Below are 23,267 nucleotides of genomic sequence, written 5' to 3'. Positions count from 1 at the left end.
TAAAGGAATTTAATTTTTTTGTTTTTTGTCTTTTAAGGGCCGCACCTGAGGCATATGGAGGTTCCCAAGCTAGGGGTCTAATCGGAACTACAGCTGCCAGCCTATACCACAGCCAGAGCAATGCCAGATGCGAGCTACATCTGTGACTTACACCACAGCTCATGGCAATGCCGGATCCTTAACCCACTGAGCAAGGCCAGGGATCGAACCCGCAACCTCATGGTTCCTAGTCTGATTCGTTTCTGATGCGCCACAATGGGAACTCCTCTCACAGAATTTATGAATGTTAGGATGGGGTTCCCATCATGGCTCAGTGGTTAACGAATCCGACTAGGAACCATGAGGTTGTGGGTTGGATCCCTGGCCTTGCTCAGTGGGTTAAGAATCCGGCATTGCTGTGAGCTGGGGTGTAGGTCACAGATGCAGCTCGGATCCTGTGTTGCAGTGGCCCTGGCGTAGACTGGCGGCTACAGCTCCGATTAGACCCCTAGCCTGGGAACCTCCATATGCTGCAGGAGTGGCCCTAGAAAAGGCAAAAAGACAAAAAGAATGTTAGGATGTATATGTTCATAAGTAAGTAAACATGAAAGTTTTCATTTTCAATGTTATTCTGCATGTTCATGGTAATTCTACTCTACCATTGCCTCACTTATTTTTTCACCTGATGTGCCTCTTGTATTCAATACCATGAATACGTATTGGGGGTGGGTGTAGGTCAGAAGAAAATTAAAGGAAAGTTGAGAACATTTCAGACAGAGAGCAAATGAATGAGGAGATGAAACAACCTGCCACTTGTGATTCCCTTGGTTTCTTTGCGGCACAGAAAGAGGGTCGGAATTGATAATAGATGGGAAACAGAATGGAGGTGGCTTTCCATGACAACCTCTGGAACTTGGATTTTGTCCTTTTTCTATATGTAAATGGGAAAACTGATACATTTTGAGCAGGTGAGTATCATATTATTGAATTCCTTTAGATATTCACAATAGCAGCAGTGTGAAGGGCGTCATGAGAGAAACTGCAGAAAAATACATATTAGGGGACCATAGCCATATTCAAGATGAGAAGTGAGAAGGTTCTAGATGAGGACTGAAAACAAGGGAGTGTTAGAATATACACTTTACAAGATTTAGGGATGATTAGATATCAGTTGAAGGAAAGATACAAGTTAGGGTGACTTGTGGCATTTTGATTTGAAGAGCTTAGTGGATTTCTAAAATGAGGAATGCAGGAGGAAAGGGAGATTCATGGAAGGTGATGAAGTCAGTTTTGCACATATTGTGAAGTCTATGAGACACATCTCAGTGGTAGAGACTTGAGACACAAGTCTTAAGCTCAGGAGAGAGAGGCCTGAGATGTGCAAAAATATTTGTTTGTCAGATTCGAGGGTCAGCAGCATCGGTGACTGTTGAAACCCAGAGAGTAAGGAGCTTGCCCACACTTTCTGGAGGGAAAGGTCCCCATAGCAGAGCCCTGGAGGACATTAACACTTGAGCCATCCTTAGAAGAAGAGAAATTAGAAAAGGAGAAGTTTTAAATAGGAAGGAGGACTACCAGGAGAGAGTCATGACTCAAAAGGGAAGGGAAAAAACAATTTCAAAATTAAATAAGATGAGGACTGAATGACAACATTGTCTTTGCCCTTAATTGTCATTGGTAAACTTTGCCAGAACTAATTAGTATGGTAGATTGCAGAGGCTATGACCAGTAAAATTTAATATGTACCAATCTTATCAATGGATCAAGTCATCACTTCTAAAAATTACACAGAAATAACTTATTCAAAACAATAGTTCATTTAAAAATGAAACAGTGTTTGCATATGCAACATTAAAACTGATTTAGAAATTATGTTTTTAGAAGACAATTCCCTGACGTTATAAAAATTCCTAATAAATAGTTGCATTTGGGGAATATGAAGCCTCACCTTGGGCCATCATAGATCAATTGATCCTGAACTAGCTCTCCTGTTGTACACAACTAGAAAACTAAACAAAATATATTTTAAAAAATGTTTTCAGACATTCGACAATAGGTAGCATAAAGCAGCATCTCTAAGGGAAGGAAAACAAGGAAAAGGTGAGCCCTGTGATGAACCAGGCTTTCTGGCAATGGCAGAAGCCAAGGCAGAAGGATGAATCCTAATCAGAGATCTCACTAATCACAGTTTGGAGGAGCTAAGGTGTTTGGAGTGGCAGGAGAGAATAATGGAGAGAAAGGAGTACACACAGCAAGAGCTCTAGAAACCTGCACAGGGCTGTCAGTGAGACTTTGGTATAATACAAAGGTGTCCATGCCTTAGCTACATTTTACAAGGTTGAGATAACTACCAGGGAACTAGAAATTCAACAACTATTAGAAGTGGCACGGAACTGGACTGCATTCAAACACTGAAAATATCAAGCTGATTCCCCAGTAAGTAGATTTCTGACCAAAAACAAACTCAATACTCTTTTAAGGAAGACAATACAATCCAGAATGTCAACAATTAAACATTCGAAATGTCTAGCATCTCATTTAAAAATTACTAGACATGCAAAGAAGCAGGGAAATATGATCTATAGTTATAAAAAAGTCAACCAATAGAAATAAGCCCAGAAATTACTAAGGTGATGGAATCAGTAGGTGAGGTCTTTAACAGCTCTATAAATATATTCAAGGATTTAAAGGCAACCATGAACAAAATGAGATGACAAATTGAACCTATTAAAAAAAACAGATGGAATTTCTAATATTGAAAAATGTAATAAGTGAAATTAAAATTCACTGGATGAGCTTAAAAGCAGAATAAATGCTACAGAAGAAAAGATTACTGAACTTAAAAGCAGAACAATATGTAGACTCCAAAAAGAAACACTCTGAGAAAACAGATTTAAAACAATAACTTTGATACTTTAGATGAATGAACAGATTCCTTGAAAAATATAAACTACCAATGCTGACATAAGAGAAAATCCAAATCACTCTCTACCTATTAAATAAATTGAATCTTCAATTTAAAATCTTCTCACAAAAAAAGCGAAGACAAGAAATCCAGTTATGAATGGCTTCACAAACTTTTATCAAATGTTTAAAGAAGAAATGATCCCAGCTGTCCATACATTCTTTAAGAAAATAGAAGAATAGGTAACACGTCTCAACAATTTCATTACAAAATAGTAAGACTCATTTCAGGAGTTCCCATCGTGGCTCAGTGGAAACAAATCTGATTAGCATTCATGAGGACGCACGGTCAATCCCTGGCCTGGCTCAGTGGGTTAAGGATCTGGTGTTGCCGTGAGCTTTGGTGTAGATCACAGATGTAGCTCATATCTGGAGTTGCTGTGGCTGTGGTGTAGGCCAGCAGCTGTAGCTCTGATTTGACCACTAGCCTGGGAACTTCCATGATGCTGGAGGTGTGGCCCTAAAAATACAAAAACAAACAAACAAACAAAAAAACAACAAAAAAACAAAACCCGACTCATTTCAACACAGACTTAGTTCTTAGAAAGACGAGATCTTGTCTGGATAATAATAATCACAAATAGAGCCACAGAGAACCTGGGAGTTACACATATATTTAAAGGTTTTCAGTAGGAGGAGCAAGGGCCATTCTGATTTAGGGAAATAAAATAGTGATTTGAAACAAGGAAGCATATGTACATGGAACAGTTATTGCAACTGGATGATATCAGATATCATCGATATCATTAGGTTCATTTCAGAGACTTTTAGGGCTGGGCTTACCACATAGATGATGTCATAATCATAAACCACCTTTAGTTCCAAGTGAGTTTGGATTTTATTCCATAAGTAGTTAAGTCAATGAAAGTTTCTGAGCATGGGTGCAGCACAGTGAAACAGAGATTTTAGACTCTTGATCTCATAAAAGATATTTGAACTGGAGGGAAGAAAATTTAGTGATAGAGAAAATAGGAAAAACTGTGCAATGACCTGATAGGGTTCTCTGGGAGTGGAAAGAATGACAGAGTGCCCAGAAGAACCTCAGGGTAGATTCAATGGCAGCAGTAACAAACCTCACCACATTTTCTAAATATTCAGATTAAAAATAAATAAGTCAGTGCAGACTATAATTTCTAAGCTCACAAAGAACCTCATATAGGGTGGAATTTTACTAGTAAATGTTACCTATAGAGAAAATAAATACTATTTCCATTTATGTCATGTTCTTGGTCCGAAAGCACCCAAATTTAGCCCCAAATATCTGTGCATGAAAATTAGGTAAGAGTCATGAAATTCTCTGACAATTTTTAAACACGAAGCTAGGTTCGAGTACATTTATAATGAGAAGAAATTGACTTATATATACCATACGTTCACTAGATTCTAATTGATTCTAGGAAGATAGATTTGCCTACTCCATTTGAAAATGGTCAATGCTGGTTAAGTCAGATATATTTGATGTCAAACATAGTTTCATTATTTTGTTCTCAACATGATATTTGACTAATGCATTTTTCGCTCCTCAATTAACCAAGGTTCATGTACGCATATCTCTGAGGTAGAATCTACTCCCCAGTGTTTCTCTAGTGAATGTTATCAAGGGACTGAGGCAGACAAGAATTTGATATGTTGTGATTTTACAGCAGTAAACAAGCCACAGTAGAGGAAGCAGCAACTAACACTGTGAATTTGTTAACACCACAATTAATAGAAAAGAATATTCATGACAACTTGCCTAAAGAAAGACTTGCTATTTCCACGCTAGTCTTCTTTAAACAAAAAACAAACAAATAAAAAAAAAATCCTTAATAAGTGAAGAGTGAGGACATGCAAGGTTATTTTGAACACTTTAAGAGTTTGTTCATTTGGTTGAATAGAGTGAATATTCAGCAAGCATAGGCAAAGCATTGCTCTCTCCTGGATACTGCATAGCTTGAAGTGTGTGAGATCCAGAATCCACCACAAAGAGAAGAAGAACGTGGACTCACACAACTCCAGAAAATTACTAGAGGCAATACTGCAAGCAGAAGCTTCCCTTAGAACATTTCCCCATGCCTGAAAATGATTTTCAAACATTACGGAAGTGAAAAGACTGCATAAAATCCTAGGCATAAAATAGTTTTACTATTCACATCAAGTTTTGTAAATTTGAAATATGTTCCTGACCTAGTGCAAACTCCCTCTCCTTGAGAATTAATATTGCACAAAGCTAGTGAGTATTTATTCTCTGACAGATAAGATTGTAGTAGGTGGTGCCCCTTCCCTGGAAAAGCTCACAGTCTAAAGCATTGGAACCCTTGGAAGCCAAGGTACTGAATGCTTGGTCTGAGGCAGGAGAGGGAATGGTCAGTGGACATCCCACAAGGAGCTCTCAGTACGGAAAAGGAGGTGGATGAGTCACACAGTATCATACTATCACGAGGCATGTGTTTTAATAGAGATGTATGCATGATTCAAAGAAGGTTCAGAGGAAGGATGATTGACTTCACTAGGGTGGGAAGTGAGGTCAGAGAAAAGACATGTCTGAGAAGACAGCTCCTAAAGAATGAATGGATCACCAGGCAGCCAAGGGTTTATAGTAGGTGGGTACTGCAATGTTTTGATTTCCAAAGCGTTCAAAAGTACTTCAAAAGAGTAAAATGCTTGAAGCATTTTAAATAAGGAATAAAACAATGTTATGATTAAAGATAAAATGTTTACAGAAATTATCAAAATAACTGTTTACTCTTTTCTGCTACAAGTTTGAATTGATAACAAACCAAACGCAAAACAGCAAGTTTCATGGGGAATGCCGGAAGAGGGCCTTGTGGCCGGAAATGGAGGGGAGAGTAGCATTTAATGAGCTCCTATTAGGTGGTAGGTTTTTTTGTTTACATCCTTTCATTGAGATTTCTAGACAACACCATTATGCCCATTTATGGATGAGAAAACAGAGATCTAGAGAAGTATTTCTCACTAGGAAGGAATAAATCTAAAATATGAATCCAGACAAGTTTGTCTGATTCCAAAGTCCTTACTCTTTATTATAGGGTACTGTTTGCTACATTCGCCTTGACCTTTTCACTCTAACCTCTTCAGAAAATCCAGATATGAAAGTTCTATTAAGGACCTAAAAGAGCTTCCTGCAGAAATACCCAGCAAACCCTTGCTCAGGTTGGCCAATGGAATGTCTGGGAGGAAGGAGGGAATTACCAAAGCTATCTTTCTGCCCCTGCATTCTCTTGATCTTGATAAAATTTGGAGCAAGATGTTCCTTTTGTTGCTGTTTGTCTTCAGCTCTGGAGATCTTATGAGTGTTCAGAGACCAGGAAGGGACCAAGGAAAAGGGGGTTCATAGGACTTGCTTATGCATGAAGCTTAAAGAGAAAGAGGAAAAGAACTTGGGGTTTCTACATTGCCCAACGAGTTCTCCAGGGCAGAAAGTAAAGGTTTCAAAGCAAAAACCTCAGGGAAGAAAAAGTCTGAATTTAGTTGTATTAGCACCGAAGCCCAATTGTAGGTAGTTGGATAAAGCACGAGTCTACTAGAGGTGAAGCCTCCATGATATATATCAGCAGAGGGAGGGATGGTTGTAGCAGCAGAGATGCAGGCAGCCAATCTTCCCAATCCTTAATAGCATCTTAAAGAGACCTAGAGTAATGGAAAGTTCAGGTTTTGGAAAGAGGGCTACCCAGCTGCAACATCAGAGAGGAGAAGGAAAAGTGTGCATAGGAGCCACTATTGAGTATTGAGTGTATGTCAAGGAAATTCATGAGAAGGATGCCAATCCCTAGATCAAAAGTAGATTGTTTGTTTTGTTGTTATTGTTGGTTTTAAAAATTAACATATAGATAATTTACAATGTTGTGACAATTTCTGCTGTACAGAAAGATGACTCAGTCATACACATATATATGTATTCTTTTCAAAATGTTATTTTCTATCATGGTCTATCCCTGAAGATTGGCTATAGCTCCCTGTACTATACAGTAGGTTAATAGTTTGCATTTATTAACCCCAAATTCCTAGTCCATCCCACTGCCTCTCTCTTCCCCCCTTGGCAACCATAAGTCTGTTGTCTATATCTGTGAGTCTGTTTCTGTTTTGTAGATAGGTTCATTTGTGCCATATTTTAGATTCTATATATAAGTGATGTCATATAGTATTTGCCCTTCTCTTTCTGACTTAGTTCACTTAGTTTGAGAATTTCTAGTTGCATCCACATTGCTGCAAATGGTATTATTTCATTCTTTTTTGTGGCTGAGTACTATTCCATTGTATATATGTACCACATCTTCTTAATCCAGTCATCTGTTGATGGACATTTAGGTTGTTTCCATATCTTGGCTATTGTGAAAAGTGCTGCAATGAACATAGGTGCACATGTATTTTTTGAATCGTAGCTTTGCCTGGATACATGCCTAGGAGTGGGATTGCTGGATCATAAGGTAGTTCTATGTTTAGTTTTCTGAGGAACTTCTGTACTGTCTTCCGTAGTGGTTGTACCAATGTATATTCCCATCAACAGTGTTAAGAGGGTTCCTTTTTAAGGGTAGATTGTTTTTATTACCTCTTATCTCTCCTTTCCTTAACAGTCTCCTCTCTCCTCTTAACCAGGACAATGATTCTGCTCTGAAATCTTCAACAGCTTCTTTTTGCTTACAGAATGACCATGATTCTCAGGCATTCAGTATGCAGCACTTCTTTTTCAAAACTCCTCTTCTACTCTTACTACAGGAATTCTCCACCACATTAAAGTGGTATATGTCCCATTCCTAATCATTTGTTGTCCTTTCCCACCTTCATGTTTTTTCTGTGTATTACCCAAATGCTTCTCTCCTTTATTTTCCCCTCTCTTCCTCTCTCTGAACCTTATATACAATATGGGGCACACAAAAGTTGTCCCATGGAACCTGCATTGGGGTTACATGTTTATGTCTTATCTCCTTTGTATTTTTTTGTATACTCTGGAAGGCCAATAAACTATCCATATAACCCATTATTCCAAAGCATAACTCTTCATACATAATAGACAGCCAATACAAAACTGATGAAGATATTAGAAAGAAATAATGACTGAGGCGATCTGAAAGGGTCATTTGCCAGTATTTAGGCCAATGCCTTTCTTTTAGAGATGAGGAAACTGAATCTCAAGGAAGTTAGTGATCCTGATCTGCACAATAACTAGTTGAGTCAGAGTCAGGACTAAAAGTAATAGATAACCTTGTTTGATTATCTACTATATATAAGGCACAGCAATAGGATTTTAATTGTTTCAACCTTTCTAACCTTTTTACAATACTATGAGGCACTTAATAGCTCATATGATAGAAAAGTAGAGTTACATGGAAAAATTGAGTAATACATGCCAAGTCAAATAGCTTTATAAATAGTGGAATCAAGATTTGACCACTTTCAGACTGATTTCAGAGTACCCATAATTAACCATGACTCCACTCAACTGAACCCTCTGTTAATTTAGTCCTCATTCTACTATGTCATTCTATCTCCATTTGTTAGCTCAATAGGGCATAAAAATATTGACTGACCCAGGTTATTGCTATAAAATGAAAGGCTTGGAAAGATCACACATGTAGGCATTCACTGATATTGCTAATAAAGCTAATTTAAAAATGAGGTTAGTTCAAGCTAACAAGTGCTGTGATTCAAGTTGAAAAATGAAGTACAGACCCCACTTAATTTCAGTCTTATAGTTTCTGCTATTTAGTCTTCTCCATAGTAGGTAATAAACAGACCCATCCTTTGCCAAGACAAGACCTTGGCTATTTTATTGTTATCTACTTGAAAGTAAAAAATATATATATATATAAAGTAAAAAAAAAAAATATATATATATATATATGGTAGTGCTTTCAAAGGCTTATGTTTTTATTATCAATGATGATGGTGGTGGTAGCAACATCTCAATTCCAAATTTTTTTGGTAAATGAGTAAGCTTATTTTCTAGAGCTTCAGAAACTAAAGCCTATCTCAAATAAGCTTATTTTGAATTGTTTTGTGCTTCGTTTTCCCTGCTAATTAGATTCCAGTTTATAATTTATTAGTGTTCCTTCTTCTCATTCACTGTATTTCTGTGTGAGCTATTTCCAGATTAGAATTTTGAAATTTTCTCAAGGAAATATAAACCTTGACTTTTTGTTAATTATAAGAGCAACTGTGACCACAAGATAATTCTGGAAAAGCAATTAAGTAGTGTTTCAGTTTTCTCCAAAAGTGTACATTCAGAGTTAAGATCCACTAATCTTGGATGTTACCCTATCTAGACTCCAACTCTTTGGCGGGGACCTGCTTCATAGTGTCTTCTCTAAGATGCTGTTATCCCAATGAAGCTTAAGAAATTCTCCAAAAAATACAAATTGGCTCCTGTCTCTCCCCTTCCAGCCCCACTGTGTTCTTGCATTGTCACCATCCTTAACATGCTCTACCTCTTCACGCTTGGACCCCTTCTACCCTCCAGCTGCATCTCTCACCACCTCAGGCTTTAGCAGTCAATGCACCACCATGTTGTAATTTTTGCAATTGAAAATCTAGAGGAAAAAAATTGCACGCATCTTCTTCATGATCTCAAATAAAGTGCAGCTATAGTGTATTATTATTATTATTATTATTATTATTATTATTATTATTTTTGTCTTTTCTTGGGCCGCTCCCGCGGCGTATGGAGGTTCCCAGGCTAGGGGTCCAATCGGAGCTGTAGCCGCCGGCCTACACCAGAGCCACAGCAACGCCGGATCCGAGCCACGTCTGGGACCTACACCACAGCTCACGGCAACGCCGGATCCTTAACCCACTGAACAAGGCCAGGGATGGAACCCACAACCTCATGGTTCCTAGTCGGATTCGTTAACCACTGAGCCACGACGGGAACTCCAGCTATAGTGTATTATTGAAGTTTTCTATTTTCCAGGTTAATTTCCATGATTCTGGCTATTCTTCAACAATTGCACCCTAAGGTATACACGTCTTGGTAAAATCTGATAAAACTGAACACAATATTTTGATATGTTTGATGCTGTTCAGAGAACAGTGAACTTTTACATTCCACATCCTGGGGAGTAATTTTTTTTTTTTAACGCAAAACAATATTTCATGAGGATCGTCATCATCCCCATCCACTCGATTTGCACTGACCAACTAAAAACTTATATTAATTTTCATTACAGGAAAGTTACCCAAATATGTACTCTGCATTTGTTGTTTTAAACACAGATATGGTAATTTATATTCATTTCTGTTCAATTGCATCTCTTGAGATGCTCATCTTTCAGAATCCTGTGTTTATATCATTCGAGAATTGAATAACATGGCTGTCTTTGTCATCAGTCAAGTTACAGATAAAAGTTTAAAAGCACATACTCAGTTTGAGGATAGCTGATATATTATTGTGATTAAAGTTATATTTTATCATATCACTTATGAACAAATTGAGAGATTGTAACATATATACTCTACTCAAGAGTATCAAATCACATTACATATTCTTGGTGAATCCATGTTAGCTCTTTGTGATCCAAAAACATCCTCTTAATCCTTTTTGAAGTGTACTAAGCATTCGAATCACATATATGACCCCAGAATAGACACTTTTCCTCTTAGAAAACTTAAAAAAGTCTGAGGAACCTCCTCTACTTTCCACAAGTTCTTGAAGATAATTTATAGTAGCTCTACAATCGTATCAGCAACTTTTTCATTATGAGAGAAACATGCAGTAATTACCTCCTCACCTAGATTGCTCTTTGATATTTTTCTTAACAACAGTGACTCTGCTCTTCCTAATGTGAAAATTATTCCTCTTAATAAAGAAGATAGAAGTAAAACAGGAATTAGATTTCTAAAGTCTGAATTGGTTCTAATGCAATTTTACCTGTATTTTCCCAAATCACACTAAATGAGAACTAGAGAATGCTTAAACTTATTGTTCAAAAAAACATTATTTTTCTAATTCAGTGCCCTTCAGCAGAATTTCAGAAAGCCATACCCTGTCTCCCATCAGCTCCAAATCCCCCCAAGCTCATTCAGGAAGGCCCACAAGCTTCTGAATGTGTAGATGGATGAATTCTTTGATTTTGAGTGGGCAGCGGTGATCCTTTGTCAAGGCCATTCCTGCTTTCATGTTTTTCCTTCTTTGTTGCCACTGCCCATGATGCCACAGTCCCTACTTGCCACCCCGAAGCCTTCTGCTACCCTGGCATGGGTTGTGAGTCCACTGTCTAGGTCACCATGCTTTCTCCTGCTCCTGATATTGACTATTCTAATGGCACTTACTGCTTCCGTGCCTTGTATCCCTGCCACAAACAAGTCACTTTGCTGAAGTGGAGGAATGCCTTTCACTCCCAACAAGCTGAGTGTGCGAGTGCTGTGACTTTCTCCTATTAAAAAAATCCCAGTAGATGAGGCTGATGACAATCTGAATAGCACACACCCAGGCATATTCCGACTCTACCTCCCTTTTGTCAGATATTAATTTTCAGCACACTCTTGGATCTGAACTCTAACACTGCGCCCAGAACAATCCAAAATAATCTCCTGGAGTTCCCGTCATGGCGCAGTGGTTAACGAATCCGACTAGGAACCATGAGGTTGCGGGTTCGATCCCTGCCCTTGCTCGGTGGGTTAACGATCCGGCGTTGCCGTGAGCTGTGGTGTAGGTTGCAGACGCGGCTCAGATCCTGCGTTGCTGTGGCTCTGGCGTAGGCTGGCAGCTACAGCTCCATTTAGACCCCTAGCCTGGGAACTTCCATATGCTGCGGGAGCAGCCCAAGAAATGACAAAAAAAAAAAAAAAAAAAAAATAATCTCCTGACTTCAAGGTCAGCTGGTTACCAAACTTAAATGTATCTGCAACATTAAGTCCCTTCCCAAGTAAGTTAAGAGGCCACTTCACCTGCTATCCAGTGAGCCACATCTGTCCATAGAAAATACTCATGTCTTGCTTGATTTGACAAAGTGCTGGCTGATACCAGTGCAGCCACGAAGATGCACTACCACAGGCCACTTGCGCTTTCTAGGGTATGACCAGGCACCAAGCTCTTGTAACATTCGACAATGTAAATTCACATTAGGAACTCAGTTCTGAGTGGTTTCTCTCCGCAGCACCCAACTTGGAGTAGCTCTCCTTCCCCCTCTTAGAAATAATGACCTTGCAGATCTCTGACCCTTCCTCTTAATCCTGGTCCTGGGCTTATGAGTCCAAGAGTCACAAAACCATTTCCATAATATATTCTTTGTAAATCTTACATAAGGAGATCTATCTTAAGACTGTCTTAGTATTTAAAATTTACATTATTGGATCCTTGGTAGAAATTTTATGTTTAATAATCTGTTCCATGGTGTCCTCAATTGTTTTGTATTTTGATTCTGCAGTGAATGTTCTTGTACTTACATAATTTCATAAATATTCAAGACGTTAGATCAGTCTTAGAAGTGGAATTAATGGCTAAAGGGTCCCCCATTTTGACTTTTGATGGCTATTGCTAAGTTGATGTTTATGTAGCTTTATATTCCTACATACAGGTATTTACCAATCTACCCTCCCAGAAGCAGACAATCAAGAGACACTGTTTTACCACACTATCACCACCAAGACATAAGGTCTGCCTTTTGAGGTTTGCCCATTACATTGATGATGAATTTTTTATTGCATTCCTCTTCTTCTGATTAAAAATGGGACATGTTATAATTGCTGCCATTTGCAATCACAGGTGTGTTTCCTATGTACTTGATTTTTTTTCTTTCTTTTTATGACTGTACCTCCTGCCTATGGGAAGTTCCTAGGCTAGGAGTCAAATTGGAGTCGCAGCTGAGGCCTGTGCCACAGCCACAGTGATGCTGGATCTGAGCTGCATATGTAACCCATTTGTGGCAATGCTGGTTCCCCAGCCCACTGAGTGAGGCCAGGGATTGAACTGGAATCCTCAGGGAGACTATGTCATGTTCTTAACCCACTGAGCCACAATGGGAACTCCATGTTTTTATGTTTTAGAATGTAGAATATTCTGGTAATTTTTAAATGACTTTTAAGAATTCAAGTAGCATGAAGTCTAAGTGTGGCTGCAACTTATTTTGAGAATTTTTCCAAGAGAAAAAAATCGGGAAAGACAATGTGAGGCAACAGGAGTCAGCAGCCAGGGCCACGAAGCCCCAGCCTCTAGTGACGCTTTCCTGATTCTTAGAGATTTTACATGTACAGCTCAGAGTAATAATTGTGAAGGTCTTCTTATGACTCTAGTGCTATCTCTTTCTCTCTTAGGAAAGGATACAGAAGCAAAGGTTCCATTAAGAAATGTAGAAGTCTTACAGCACTATTTATAGTAGCCAAGATATAGAAACAATCTAAATGTCCATGAGCAGAGGAATGGATAAAGATGTGGTGATACATATATACAATGGAATATTACTCAGCCATAAAAAATGAAACAATGCCATTTGCAGCAACATGGATGGACATAGAAACTATCATACTAAGTGAAGTTAGACAGTGAAAGACAAACATCATATGATATCACTTAGATGTGAAATCTTAAAAAAAAGAATACAAATGAACTTATTTGCAGAACAGAAACAGAATCACAGTTTGAAAAACCATATAACTTACCAAAGGGGACAGGCTCAGTGATGGGAGGGATGGGCTGTTGGTGTTGCCACATGCAGACTGAGGTATATGGAATGATTGGGCAACAGGGACCTGCTGTATAGCACGGAGAACTCTACCCAGTATTCTGTGATAATCTCTGTGGGAAAAGAATCAGAAAGAGAATGAATATGTGCATATGTATGACTGAATCACTTTGTTGTACAGCTGAAATTAACACAATTTTGTAAATCAACTAGATTTCAATAAAACAAAATAAGAGAGAAAAAAAGAATTGTGGAAGTCTATCTTTGATTGAGGCTCAGTTTGATAAAGGAAGAGTTAATATTACATGATCCTGAATTAAGAAGGAATATTCTTAAGGATGCTGACATATACGCAATCCTTAAGATGTATAGAATTTCCCAACTCCAAGTTCATTATGTTTAAGTGTTAGACCTGGATGGAAGAGAGATAACCAAACTATTCAGATCTATTTTCTGATCTAAAAACATTGAGTCTGTAAATATCAAAATATTATTGATGGCTACTTACAAAACCTTAAAGTTTGTGTTCTTTCTCAAGTTGGAGAAAATGACTATAATGCTCTCTGTTATTTCAGATGAACATTGACATTCAGTGCCCTTTAGTGTGGGATCTTACACAATTCAGGTTCTATATTGAGCCTATAATTTATGTCCAATGACACGCTCTCTTGAACTGCTGAAGGAAAAAGAAAAGACTTCTTCAATTCCTTTCCTGTGAAAAATACAGGGCCAGGAAATGAGAACGGAGATGTCAGATATTTTGATCTATTTAGAGAATCCTCGGTTCTGAATAATCCAAATAAATGAAGTGTTATGACAGTATTTAATGGTGATTAAATGTTGGCTCAAGAAACAGCCCAAGGATAGAACAATTTACCATGTTTGAATACAACTTTTCTTGTTTTAAAGGCTCTTCCCCAACCAGCATAATCATTTTGCTTTCCCACCCCGTTATTGGATTAGCACTGCCTCCAAAATAGTACAGGTAATCGTCATTCTGCCCAGAAGTGCAAGGCCATAGAAATGACCATGCAAACTGAGACTACACAAAGTCATCTTAATAATTGGTGGGAAAAGTTACAATTCTTCCATGACCTTAAAAAATGTTTGTCAAAACTTTAAAAACTCTCTTATCATAGTTCATAAATGTATATGGAAATGTACAAGAGAGAAAAACTAATATTTACTTGGTACCTTGCAATTTAAAATACTGGAACCACTGGGGATTAAAATTCTTCTCTGTACTTTTATCAGGAGTAGTTTGACCAGTGTTTGCTTCTCCTTGTCATGGTATAACTTCAGATACAAGAAGAGCATCTTTCCTCCTTTGGGGAATTATCATAGCGCTAAGTTTTGATCAGCTTCAAACATTTTAGCCTTTGTGCTTTCAATGTTGTGAAATATCTCTGAATTCTTTTTATGTGAAGAGGTCACTTTCTTCTAGGGCAGCTTTATCCTTTTTGTCACAACCACTTTCCTCATTTATGTTGATAAGTTCACCTTCACTAAGTTTTCACTAAGTTCCTCTGGCTTCATATCTACAGCCTCTCAGATGGGCCAGTGTCAACATTCCCCACACTCAGCTATGGCTTCCATAGCTCCATTACGTTCATTCAGTATGCAATCACTTGTCTCTTCATTGCATTTTCATCCTTCCTGGCCGGTTAGCTCTGTGGATTATCCATTTGTGTAAAATGTCCTGTGGATCTGTCACTGGCAGACAAGGAAACCCCACAACTACATGCTTCGCTGTCTTCTTGTAGGACTTGAATAACAGATGTGCAGTGATTAATCACTGACAAATTTTGAAAGAAATAACATGATGGGTCACTGATTGTGATGGGCATCTGCTATTGATTGTGGACCAAGGAGTTAGCAGCAAGTTTGCAGTCAAAGATGCCCTGGCTCAGTTAATATGCTTTGGTAACCGAAATTTAAATCATGTTGTTGGAGGATTAGTGTTAGCTAAGCTGGGGTAACTGAACTTCATGCAACAACAAGGCAAACAACAGTGCAAAGCAAGGACTGACTTGCTATAAATAGAAATGTTGTATTTATTTATTCATAATGCCTGTCTTTTGGTAGCAATTAAAAAGATCTTTTTTCTGGGTGTAGTTTAAGAATGAGAGAAAAGAGAGTTCCCATCATGGCTCAGTGGTTACAAACCCAAATCGTATCCATGAGGATGCAGGTTCAATCCCTGGCCTTGCTCAGTGGGTTAAGGATTTAGCTATGCAGTGATCTGTGGTGTAGGTCACAGACATGGCTCGGATCGCACATTGCTGTGTCCGTGGCTATGGCAGGCCTCCAGCTGCGATGTGACCCCTAGCCTGGGAACCTCCATATGCCACAGGTGCGGTGGTAAAAATACAAAAAAAAAAAAAAAAAAAAAGAAAAAGAAAAAAATAAAAAGACTGAGAGCAAAAAGTGGACAAATACCAGGGTCTGTTATGAGATCATTCCTATGTACAAGTCTATATTTTACTTTATTCATCAGATGACTTATATAGTATTTTCTATACCAGGTACTTTCTAAAAGCTTTACAAACATCATCCCTTTTAACCATCTTAATAATGATGATGTAGTTACTGTTATTTTTCCACTCTTACAAATGAGAAAATAGGGAAAAAAAAGATAAGTGACTTTCCTAAGGTTACACAGCTGGTTGGTGGTAGAGCAAGATTCAACCCTTAGCAGTCTGGCCTTGGAGGCTGTGTTTTCAACTACTCACGATGCTGCCTTGTGTCATAAGCCTGAACTGCTAATTCTGCAGAGTAACACATTATCAGGCCATTGCTTTTCCCAGTAGAGTTAGGTCCATCTCATTTATTGTTGAAGTTTATGACCACAGATACAAAATGCAGTGCACAAAGCTGACATTATTTATGACTGAGATTACTAAGGCTCCACAGAGTTTAGGGGAGACACTGTACTTTTTTTCAGAGGAGCCATGAATGCAAAAGAAATGATGTGGAGAACAGGAGATGTAGCTGGTAACATCTCAAGGTCAGAATCAACTAATTCAGAGGGTCAGAAGGCTGAAGTTCTGATAAGGAAGCTCTACATGATGGTAGAAAAAAAAACCCCACCAAGGATCATGGAGTGAATAAATTACTTATTTCTTTTCTACCCAGATTACAAGGATCTCCTTAAAGAAATATTCAAGCTGGCTGTACTGAAATTTAAATGGCATAGATTTTTTCACTTTGCTTTGCAAACAACCGTCTACCTCTCCAACCACTAAACATGAAAATTATAAAAGTAAATTTTAATCGACCTGACAGTGTGAAGAAAAATAACTCTATTAAGTAAGCACAACTGATATAGCACTACAAGTTCAAAAACATTATGCCACTTCTCTTGTTAAATGTCTGTTTGGAGAATACTAGTAATCAGATAACTTAGTCTGCTTCATTGGGAATTGTGGTTAAAGATTAAAATGGTTGTTTATTTTTAAATCTTCTCGTGTTTCATCACCACTTCCCAAATGTCTGCTTGGTGCCTAGCAACTGCCAACCATTCAATTTTCAGTGCTCTCCTTTCCCTCTTTGGCAAATAAAAAGAAAAAAAACCAAAAGGTTACGCCGCCTGTTACCAGAAATAACTTATTTCATAAAACAATATGAATGACCTCGAATAAGCCGTTCATGAATATAAGGTGACGGCAAAAAGAACACATAAAGGGTCTATTTCTCGTGAAGTTTTTCTTCCCAATTTCCAGTCCAGTTCCACTAGCTGTGAGAATATTTTACTATCTTCATGATAGATCTTGACTCCTCACTGATCTCACTTAGAAGGAGGACGCAAGGAAAGGATTGATACTGAAGAAAAATTAGTAAACCTGTGTGCAGGTATGTATGGGGTAGCACAGTAAAAAACCTATGAACTGGAGATAAAAGACAAACTTGTGTCTCAGGCAAGGGTATTAATCAGTGTAGACAGCAGTTTCCATCTAGGACAGAGAAGCAAGCAATGCGGTCTCTAAATTCACTTTAGTTTCAAAGTTTGAATACTACTACAAAAGCACTCTAATTATTTCAAAGTCATCCAATAAACTGGAACACTCCATTTTCATGCCACTCAATGCCGAAATGCCTCTATTGGCTTCCATTTATCTTGGGGGGAAAGAATGCAAATTCTTTATTGTGGCCTAAAGTCCTGAGTGATCTGTTTTCACCCCAACCTCTACTCCATTCACAGCACCATGTGCTCCCGTGTCTGATGCAGTTACTCACACTTGCTAAGCTCATGTCTGTCAGGAGCATTTTGCCCTTCCTTTTCCTTAAACATCCTGCGTTTCACATCCAAGCTTATCCTGGTTGCAACCCTTCCCCTCTAAGCCCAAATTTATCATAGAGGTTTTCCTTTTCCAGCTGACCTAAAGGAGCTTTTCCCCAGTTAATCTCTATCACTTACCTTGCTTTAATTTTCTCTATAGCACTTCCCACAACTCGCAATGATTTTCTTCATTCACTGGCTCTTTATCTGCTTTATTCTATACAAAAGTATGAACTATGGAAAGACAAGGATCTTACGCATCGTCTTCTCCCATGTATCCCCTGAAACAGACCCTGGCAAATGTTAGGCACTAAATAAGTAATTTGGGAACAAATTAGTGACTATATATTGTTTACTGATGTACCATCAATGTGGAAGCACAATGCTTGTCATGCAGTAGGCATTCAGTAAATATGTTCTAAATGTAACAAAGTAACTCCATCACCTTCTCTTAAAGGTGTTAGTATGAATTATTTATCATGTATTCTACATTAGTTTCCTAGCACTGCTGTGACAAAATACCATAAATGTGGGGAGTTTCAACACCACAGTTATTATTGTAGAGTTCTGGAGGTCAGAAGTCTAACATAAGTCCCATGAGGCTAAAAATCAAGATATTGGCAGGGCTGCATTCATTCTGGAGATTCTAGGGGAAAATCTGTACCTTGCCTCTTCCAGCTTGTAGAGGTTGCTTACATTCCTGGGCTTGCAGCCCCTTTCAGCTTCAGAGCTAGCAATGGTCAGTTGAGTCTTTCTCATGCTCATTCATTTTCATATAATTCTCCTGCCTGCCTCTTTCACTTCTAGGGGGACCTGTGATTCTATTGAGCCTCTTGGATAATTCCAGAAGAGTCTCCTCATCTAAAAAGCTTAATTTAATCACATCTGCAAAGTCCCTTCTGTCGTGTACCATATAGTCATGGTTCCAGGGTTTAGGACATGAACATCTTGGTGGGGCATCATTCTGCCTGCCATGGTGTCATTTGGAATGACTCTGGAAATGAATCACCCTTGTCTTGGGTAATCTTATGGAAACCTCTTATCTTTCAAACAAGTGCTACAGGATCACATTCTGGAGAGGAATTCCCCATAAGTACTCTTATCCCTCATTCCCCCACCTCATGGCTATGGACTGTGAGTGTGAGTAACTACTTTGCATAAATTGAGCAAAGAGTTTAGAGGGCTACCTCTTATGCATATAAATAGCATAACAACTAACTGATGTTGACATTTCTGGGGAGGCTAAAAATCCATTTCTGTCGCTGGAGAGATAATGGCAAGAGGAGAAAACACACTCCATTCCCATCACCAAAATAAGAAGGCTAATACCACTGTACATTGGAAGAAGATACAATTCAGTGAGAGTCAAGTAAATTGCATCATTATTACAAGGATTTATCTTAAGCCTGGGTGTGTGCTGGGGGGAGGGTGGGCGGTAACATGATAGACTCCAGAATCCACATTGAGCTAAGACAATTCTCTTTGCTTGCCCAGGGTTAGTCAGTCTGTACAATCAAGCAAACCCAGGGGCCTAACACATTAACTTGCCATCGATATATTCTATCTGCCTTGGTGCAGCTAGTGTTTCTGGCATTATTTATGAAGGAAGTCTTGCTATATTTGCACAGCATGCAGCATTGTTCCTAGCAGGCTACTGATTATTGTCAATGAATAATGCCCCAGAAGCTCCTAACCCTTTGTGCTTATGCCTAATAACTAAATCAGCAATAGCTGCTTCTCTGGGCTCTGCTTAAGATTATAGCACAGCCATAAATAAACTACCAGTGGCAGGATCCATTTGGCATCAGTGACTACCATCACTGCAAAGCTACGAGTACATATTTTTCCCAGTGATGCTATAAACCATGGTCACTGCTCAGGTTTTTTTTTTTAAAGGTGATGAACTCTGAATACGGATATCAGAATTTTCTGAAATCTCATAGTGCTTGAATTATCCAAGCCAAAATATACATCGGGCCTTATTTGGGAATTTTCCGGTGGGGGATGGAAGGAGTAACCACGGAGAAGTGGGAATTCCAACACAGCCATTCTTCTTTCTCAATTATTAAAAACTGCACGAAAGTTCATCTTGTAACATTCAAAAGAGGGTTGGGCTTTTTCTCCTGCCAAATGACACACCCTGTCATAGAGCTTCAGAAGAGGCCAGTGGACCTCAAAATTTGCCCTTCAGGGTCCAGTTTGATAAAGACAAAAATCCCTCAGAGATTTCTCCTTCACTTCTTCCCGAAGGTCACACAGAAACACTTGACCAAATTAACAGGAAAACAGGTGCTTCTTTTGTTAAAATATCATCGTGAGGGAAGTCTCTATGTTTGATGCCCCATTTAAATGTTTCTAAAGAGTATCCTTCAAATTCATGCAAGAAGCAAGCATTCGGAAAGATGGGTTGACCTCTTTCATGAGATCACTAAAGGCACTACCTAATCTATGACTCATGACAGTACAAACAAAGTGCCACAAACACTGGAGAGGGAGGCAGAGCCAGAGTCCTGGACAGAAGGGTCCTGTCTGTTAATTTCAGTGATGAGGGATGTCACCACTAAAGGGTTCATTCATGAGTGCCTGCTCCTCCCCTGGACCTGCCCTGGCCAACTCCTCTCACCAGGCTACGTTAGCTTCCTGAGATGCCAAAACAAGTCACCACTACCTGGGTGATTTTAAACACCAAATATTTATTTTCTCACAGTTCTAGAGGCCAGAGATTTGCATACAGAGGCACACAGGGAAGATGGAGGCTGTGACTGCCTTCCTTGCCTCTTTCAGCTTCCGGTGACTCCAGGCATTCCTCGGCTTATGGCTGGATAATGCCAGTTTCTTCCTCCATCTTCCCTGTGTGCCTCTGTATGCAAATCTCCCTCTCCTTTCAGTTGTAAGGACACAGGGCTGATGATGGCATCATTGGGGTCCTTAACCAGTTACATCTGTAAAAATCTCATTTCCAAATAAGGCAGCATTCTGAGGTTCCAGGTGGATGTGAATTTTTTGGTAGAGTGGACACCATTCCATCTATTCCACAGGGTCTATTTCTGCTGTCTGGGTTAGGCTACTGTGAGAAGGATTTGCAGTCCCATGGCTCCCAAATCTCCTTTATCCTGCAGCTGCCCTGTTCCTGAGCTTCTTACAGGAGGCATATGGAGCCTGGACCACTGCAGAATTGAAGCATTGTCACCCTGCTGGCTGCTTCTCCTACCCTGCAACCTTGCTCCACATCCCAGGCTCTCTCCCAGTGGAATTACCCAGCCCAGCTGGGTCCACTCCTCCCCAGCTTCTCTGGGGAGATGGGCCTCTGTCTCCCAGGTTTACTTCTCCCACGCTGGAAGAATTGCAGAATTGCAACCTGCCACTCAGCACTCAGGCAACCTAGAGAAACTCAACTTTTTATTTAAAATAGACTCTTTTTTTCTCTATAAAGGTGATGCAACCTTGTCGCAAGATACATTTTTTAAAAATCAGAATATTAAAACTATAAAAATCAATAGGTGCAAACTATTGCATTTGGAGTGGATAAGCAATGAGATCCTATTGCATTGCACAGGGAACTATATCTAGTCACTTATGATGGAACATGATGGAGGATGATGTGAGAAAAAAAATGTGTGTGTATATATATATATATGTGTGTGTGTGTGTGTGTGTGTGACTGGGTCACTTTGTTGTATAGTAGAAATTGACAGAACACTGTAAACCAGCTATAATGGAAAAAAAATCATTTAAAAAATAAAATAAAAATAAAAAATAAAAAGATAAAAAATCAGGAGTTCCCTGGTGGCACAGCAGGTTATGTATCTGGCATTGTCACTGCTGTGGCTTGTCACTGCTGTGACACAGGTTTGATCCCTGGCTCGGGAGTTTCTGCACACTGGGTGTGAGGCCAAAAAAAAAATAAATACAAATAAAAAATAAAAAGATAAAAATCATCATTGACCCCACCCCCATAGAGACAGCCACTGTTACTGTCTAGACAAACTTCTAACAATATTTATGACATATATTCCATTTTTTAAAAGAGTTAGGGCAAGACTGTATGTATTTCTTCCCACATCTTTGGATCTCAAATGCAAAGAAAACTGAATGAACTCATAAGTTTAATTTTATGCTATAATGAACACCCATGAAAACAACACTCAAGAATTTGAATTTCTTTTCTGCTTGTTTTTTTCACATTATCTTTCCTAATCATTTCCTCATGTCACTAATAATCTCTAAAACACAATTTAATGTTCATATTATTTCATGTTATGTGTGCATTGAAATTAATTTAAATCATCCTACATTATGGACATATAGACCAAGTTCAATTTTAATAAAATAATGATAAAGCAATGTATAACTTTAATCATAAATGTACTTGACTATCTCTGATATTACATCAAAATTTCTTAAGCAAAAGATAAAGGTGTTTTGAAGTTTTTGATACATAAAATTAAACCTCTAGCTTATAACAATTTATAATTTCACCGTCTGGCTCATTATTCTCTTCAAACACTATTAACTGTGTCAACTTTGACTAGCTTAAAAGACAATATTATAGCATTCTAATTTGCATTTCTTTGATTACTAGGGAAGTTAGTAATATTTATAAATCATCACAGTTCTTCTGTAATGGCCTCTTCAAATTCTTTACTTATTTTTTCTATTGGGATATTTAATAATTCATTCATTCATTCAACAAAAATTTTTTGGGGGCCATGCTCTCAGCATGTGGAAGTTCCAAGGCCAGGGATTGAACCTGCACCACAGCTGCAACCTGAGCCATAGCAGTGACAACACAGGATCCTTAACCAGCTGCACCACCAGGAACTCCATTCAACAAATTTTTATTGCATGTTTACAGTGTGCCCAGTAGTGGGCTGGATCAGGGGAAGAGAATGTTGGGCGGTAGAGAGGAAGCGTGTATGTTTGTTCATGCCTTCATGAAAAATTATGTTCATTTTTCTCATAAATTTACAAAACGACTTTGTGCACTAAGACTATCAAGTCTTTCTCATGGGTCACTAACATTTTTGCTAATTTATCATTTAAAATTTTGTGATTGATAAGTATTTTTTTTTTTATTTTCCCACTGTACAGCAAGGGGATCAAGTTATCCTTACATGTATACATTACAATTACATTTCTTCCCCCACCCTTTCTTCTGTTGCAACATGAGTATCTAGAGAAAGTTCTCAATGCTATTCAGCAGGATCTCCTTGTAAATCTATTCTAAGTTGTGTCTGATAAGCCCAAGCTCCTGATCCCTCCCACTCCTTCCCCCTCCCATCAGGCAGCCACAAGTCTCTTCTCCAAGTCCATGATTTTCTTTTCTGAGGAGATGTTCATTTGTGCTGGATATTAGATTCCAGTTATAAGTGATATCATATGGTATTTGTCTTTGTCTTTCTGGCTCATTTCACTCAGTATGAGAGTCT

At 38.6% G+C, this 23,267-nt stretch overlaps 1 long non-coding RNA gene across 11 annotated transcripts in view; it reads right to left on the bottom strand.

Moving 5' to 3' along the window:
* Positions 1-23,267, bottom strand: part of LOC102160169 (uncharacterized) — a 426,691-nt gene that overhangs the window by 160,568 nt on the left and 242,856 nt on the right. For all 11 annotated transcript variants that reach the window (XR_014845125.1, XR_002338311.2, XR_014845124.1 and 8 more), the window contains one exon: positions 13,537-13,672. This is a non-coding gene — a long non-coding RNA (uncharacterized LOC102160169). The remainder of the gene's footprint in view (positions 1-13,536; positions 13,673-23,267) is intronic.

This window comes from Sus scrofa, chromosome 1, assembly GCF_054392235.1.
Source record: "Sus scrofa isolate SSC_HxYL_T2T_F1_AM1 chromosome 1, Sscrofa_HxYL_maternal_Yorkshire_Landrace_v2.0, whole genome shotgun sequence".
NCBI lineage: Eukaryota > Metazoa > Chordata > Mammalia > Artiodactyla > Suidae > Sus > Sus scrofa.
Note: the sequence above shows the minus strand (reverse complement) of the source record. Positions and strands in the feature narration are given on the sequence as shown.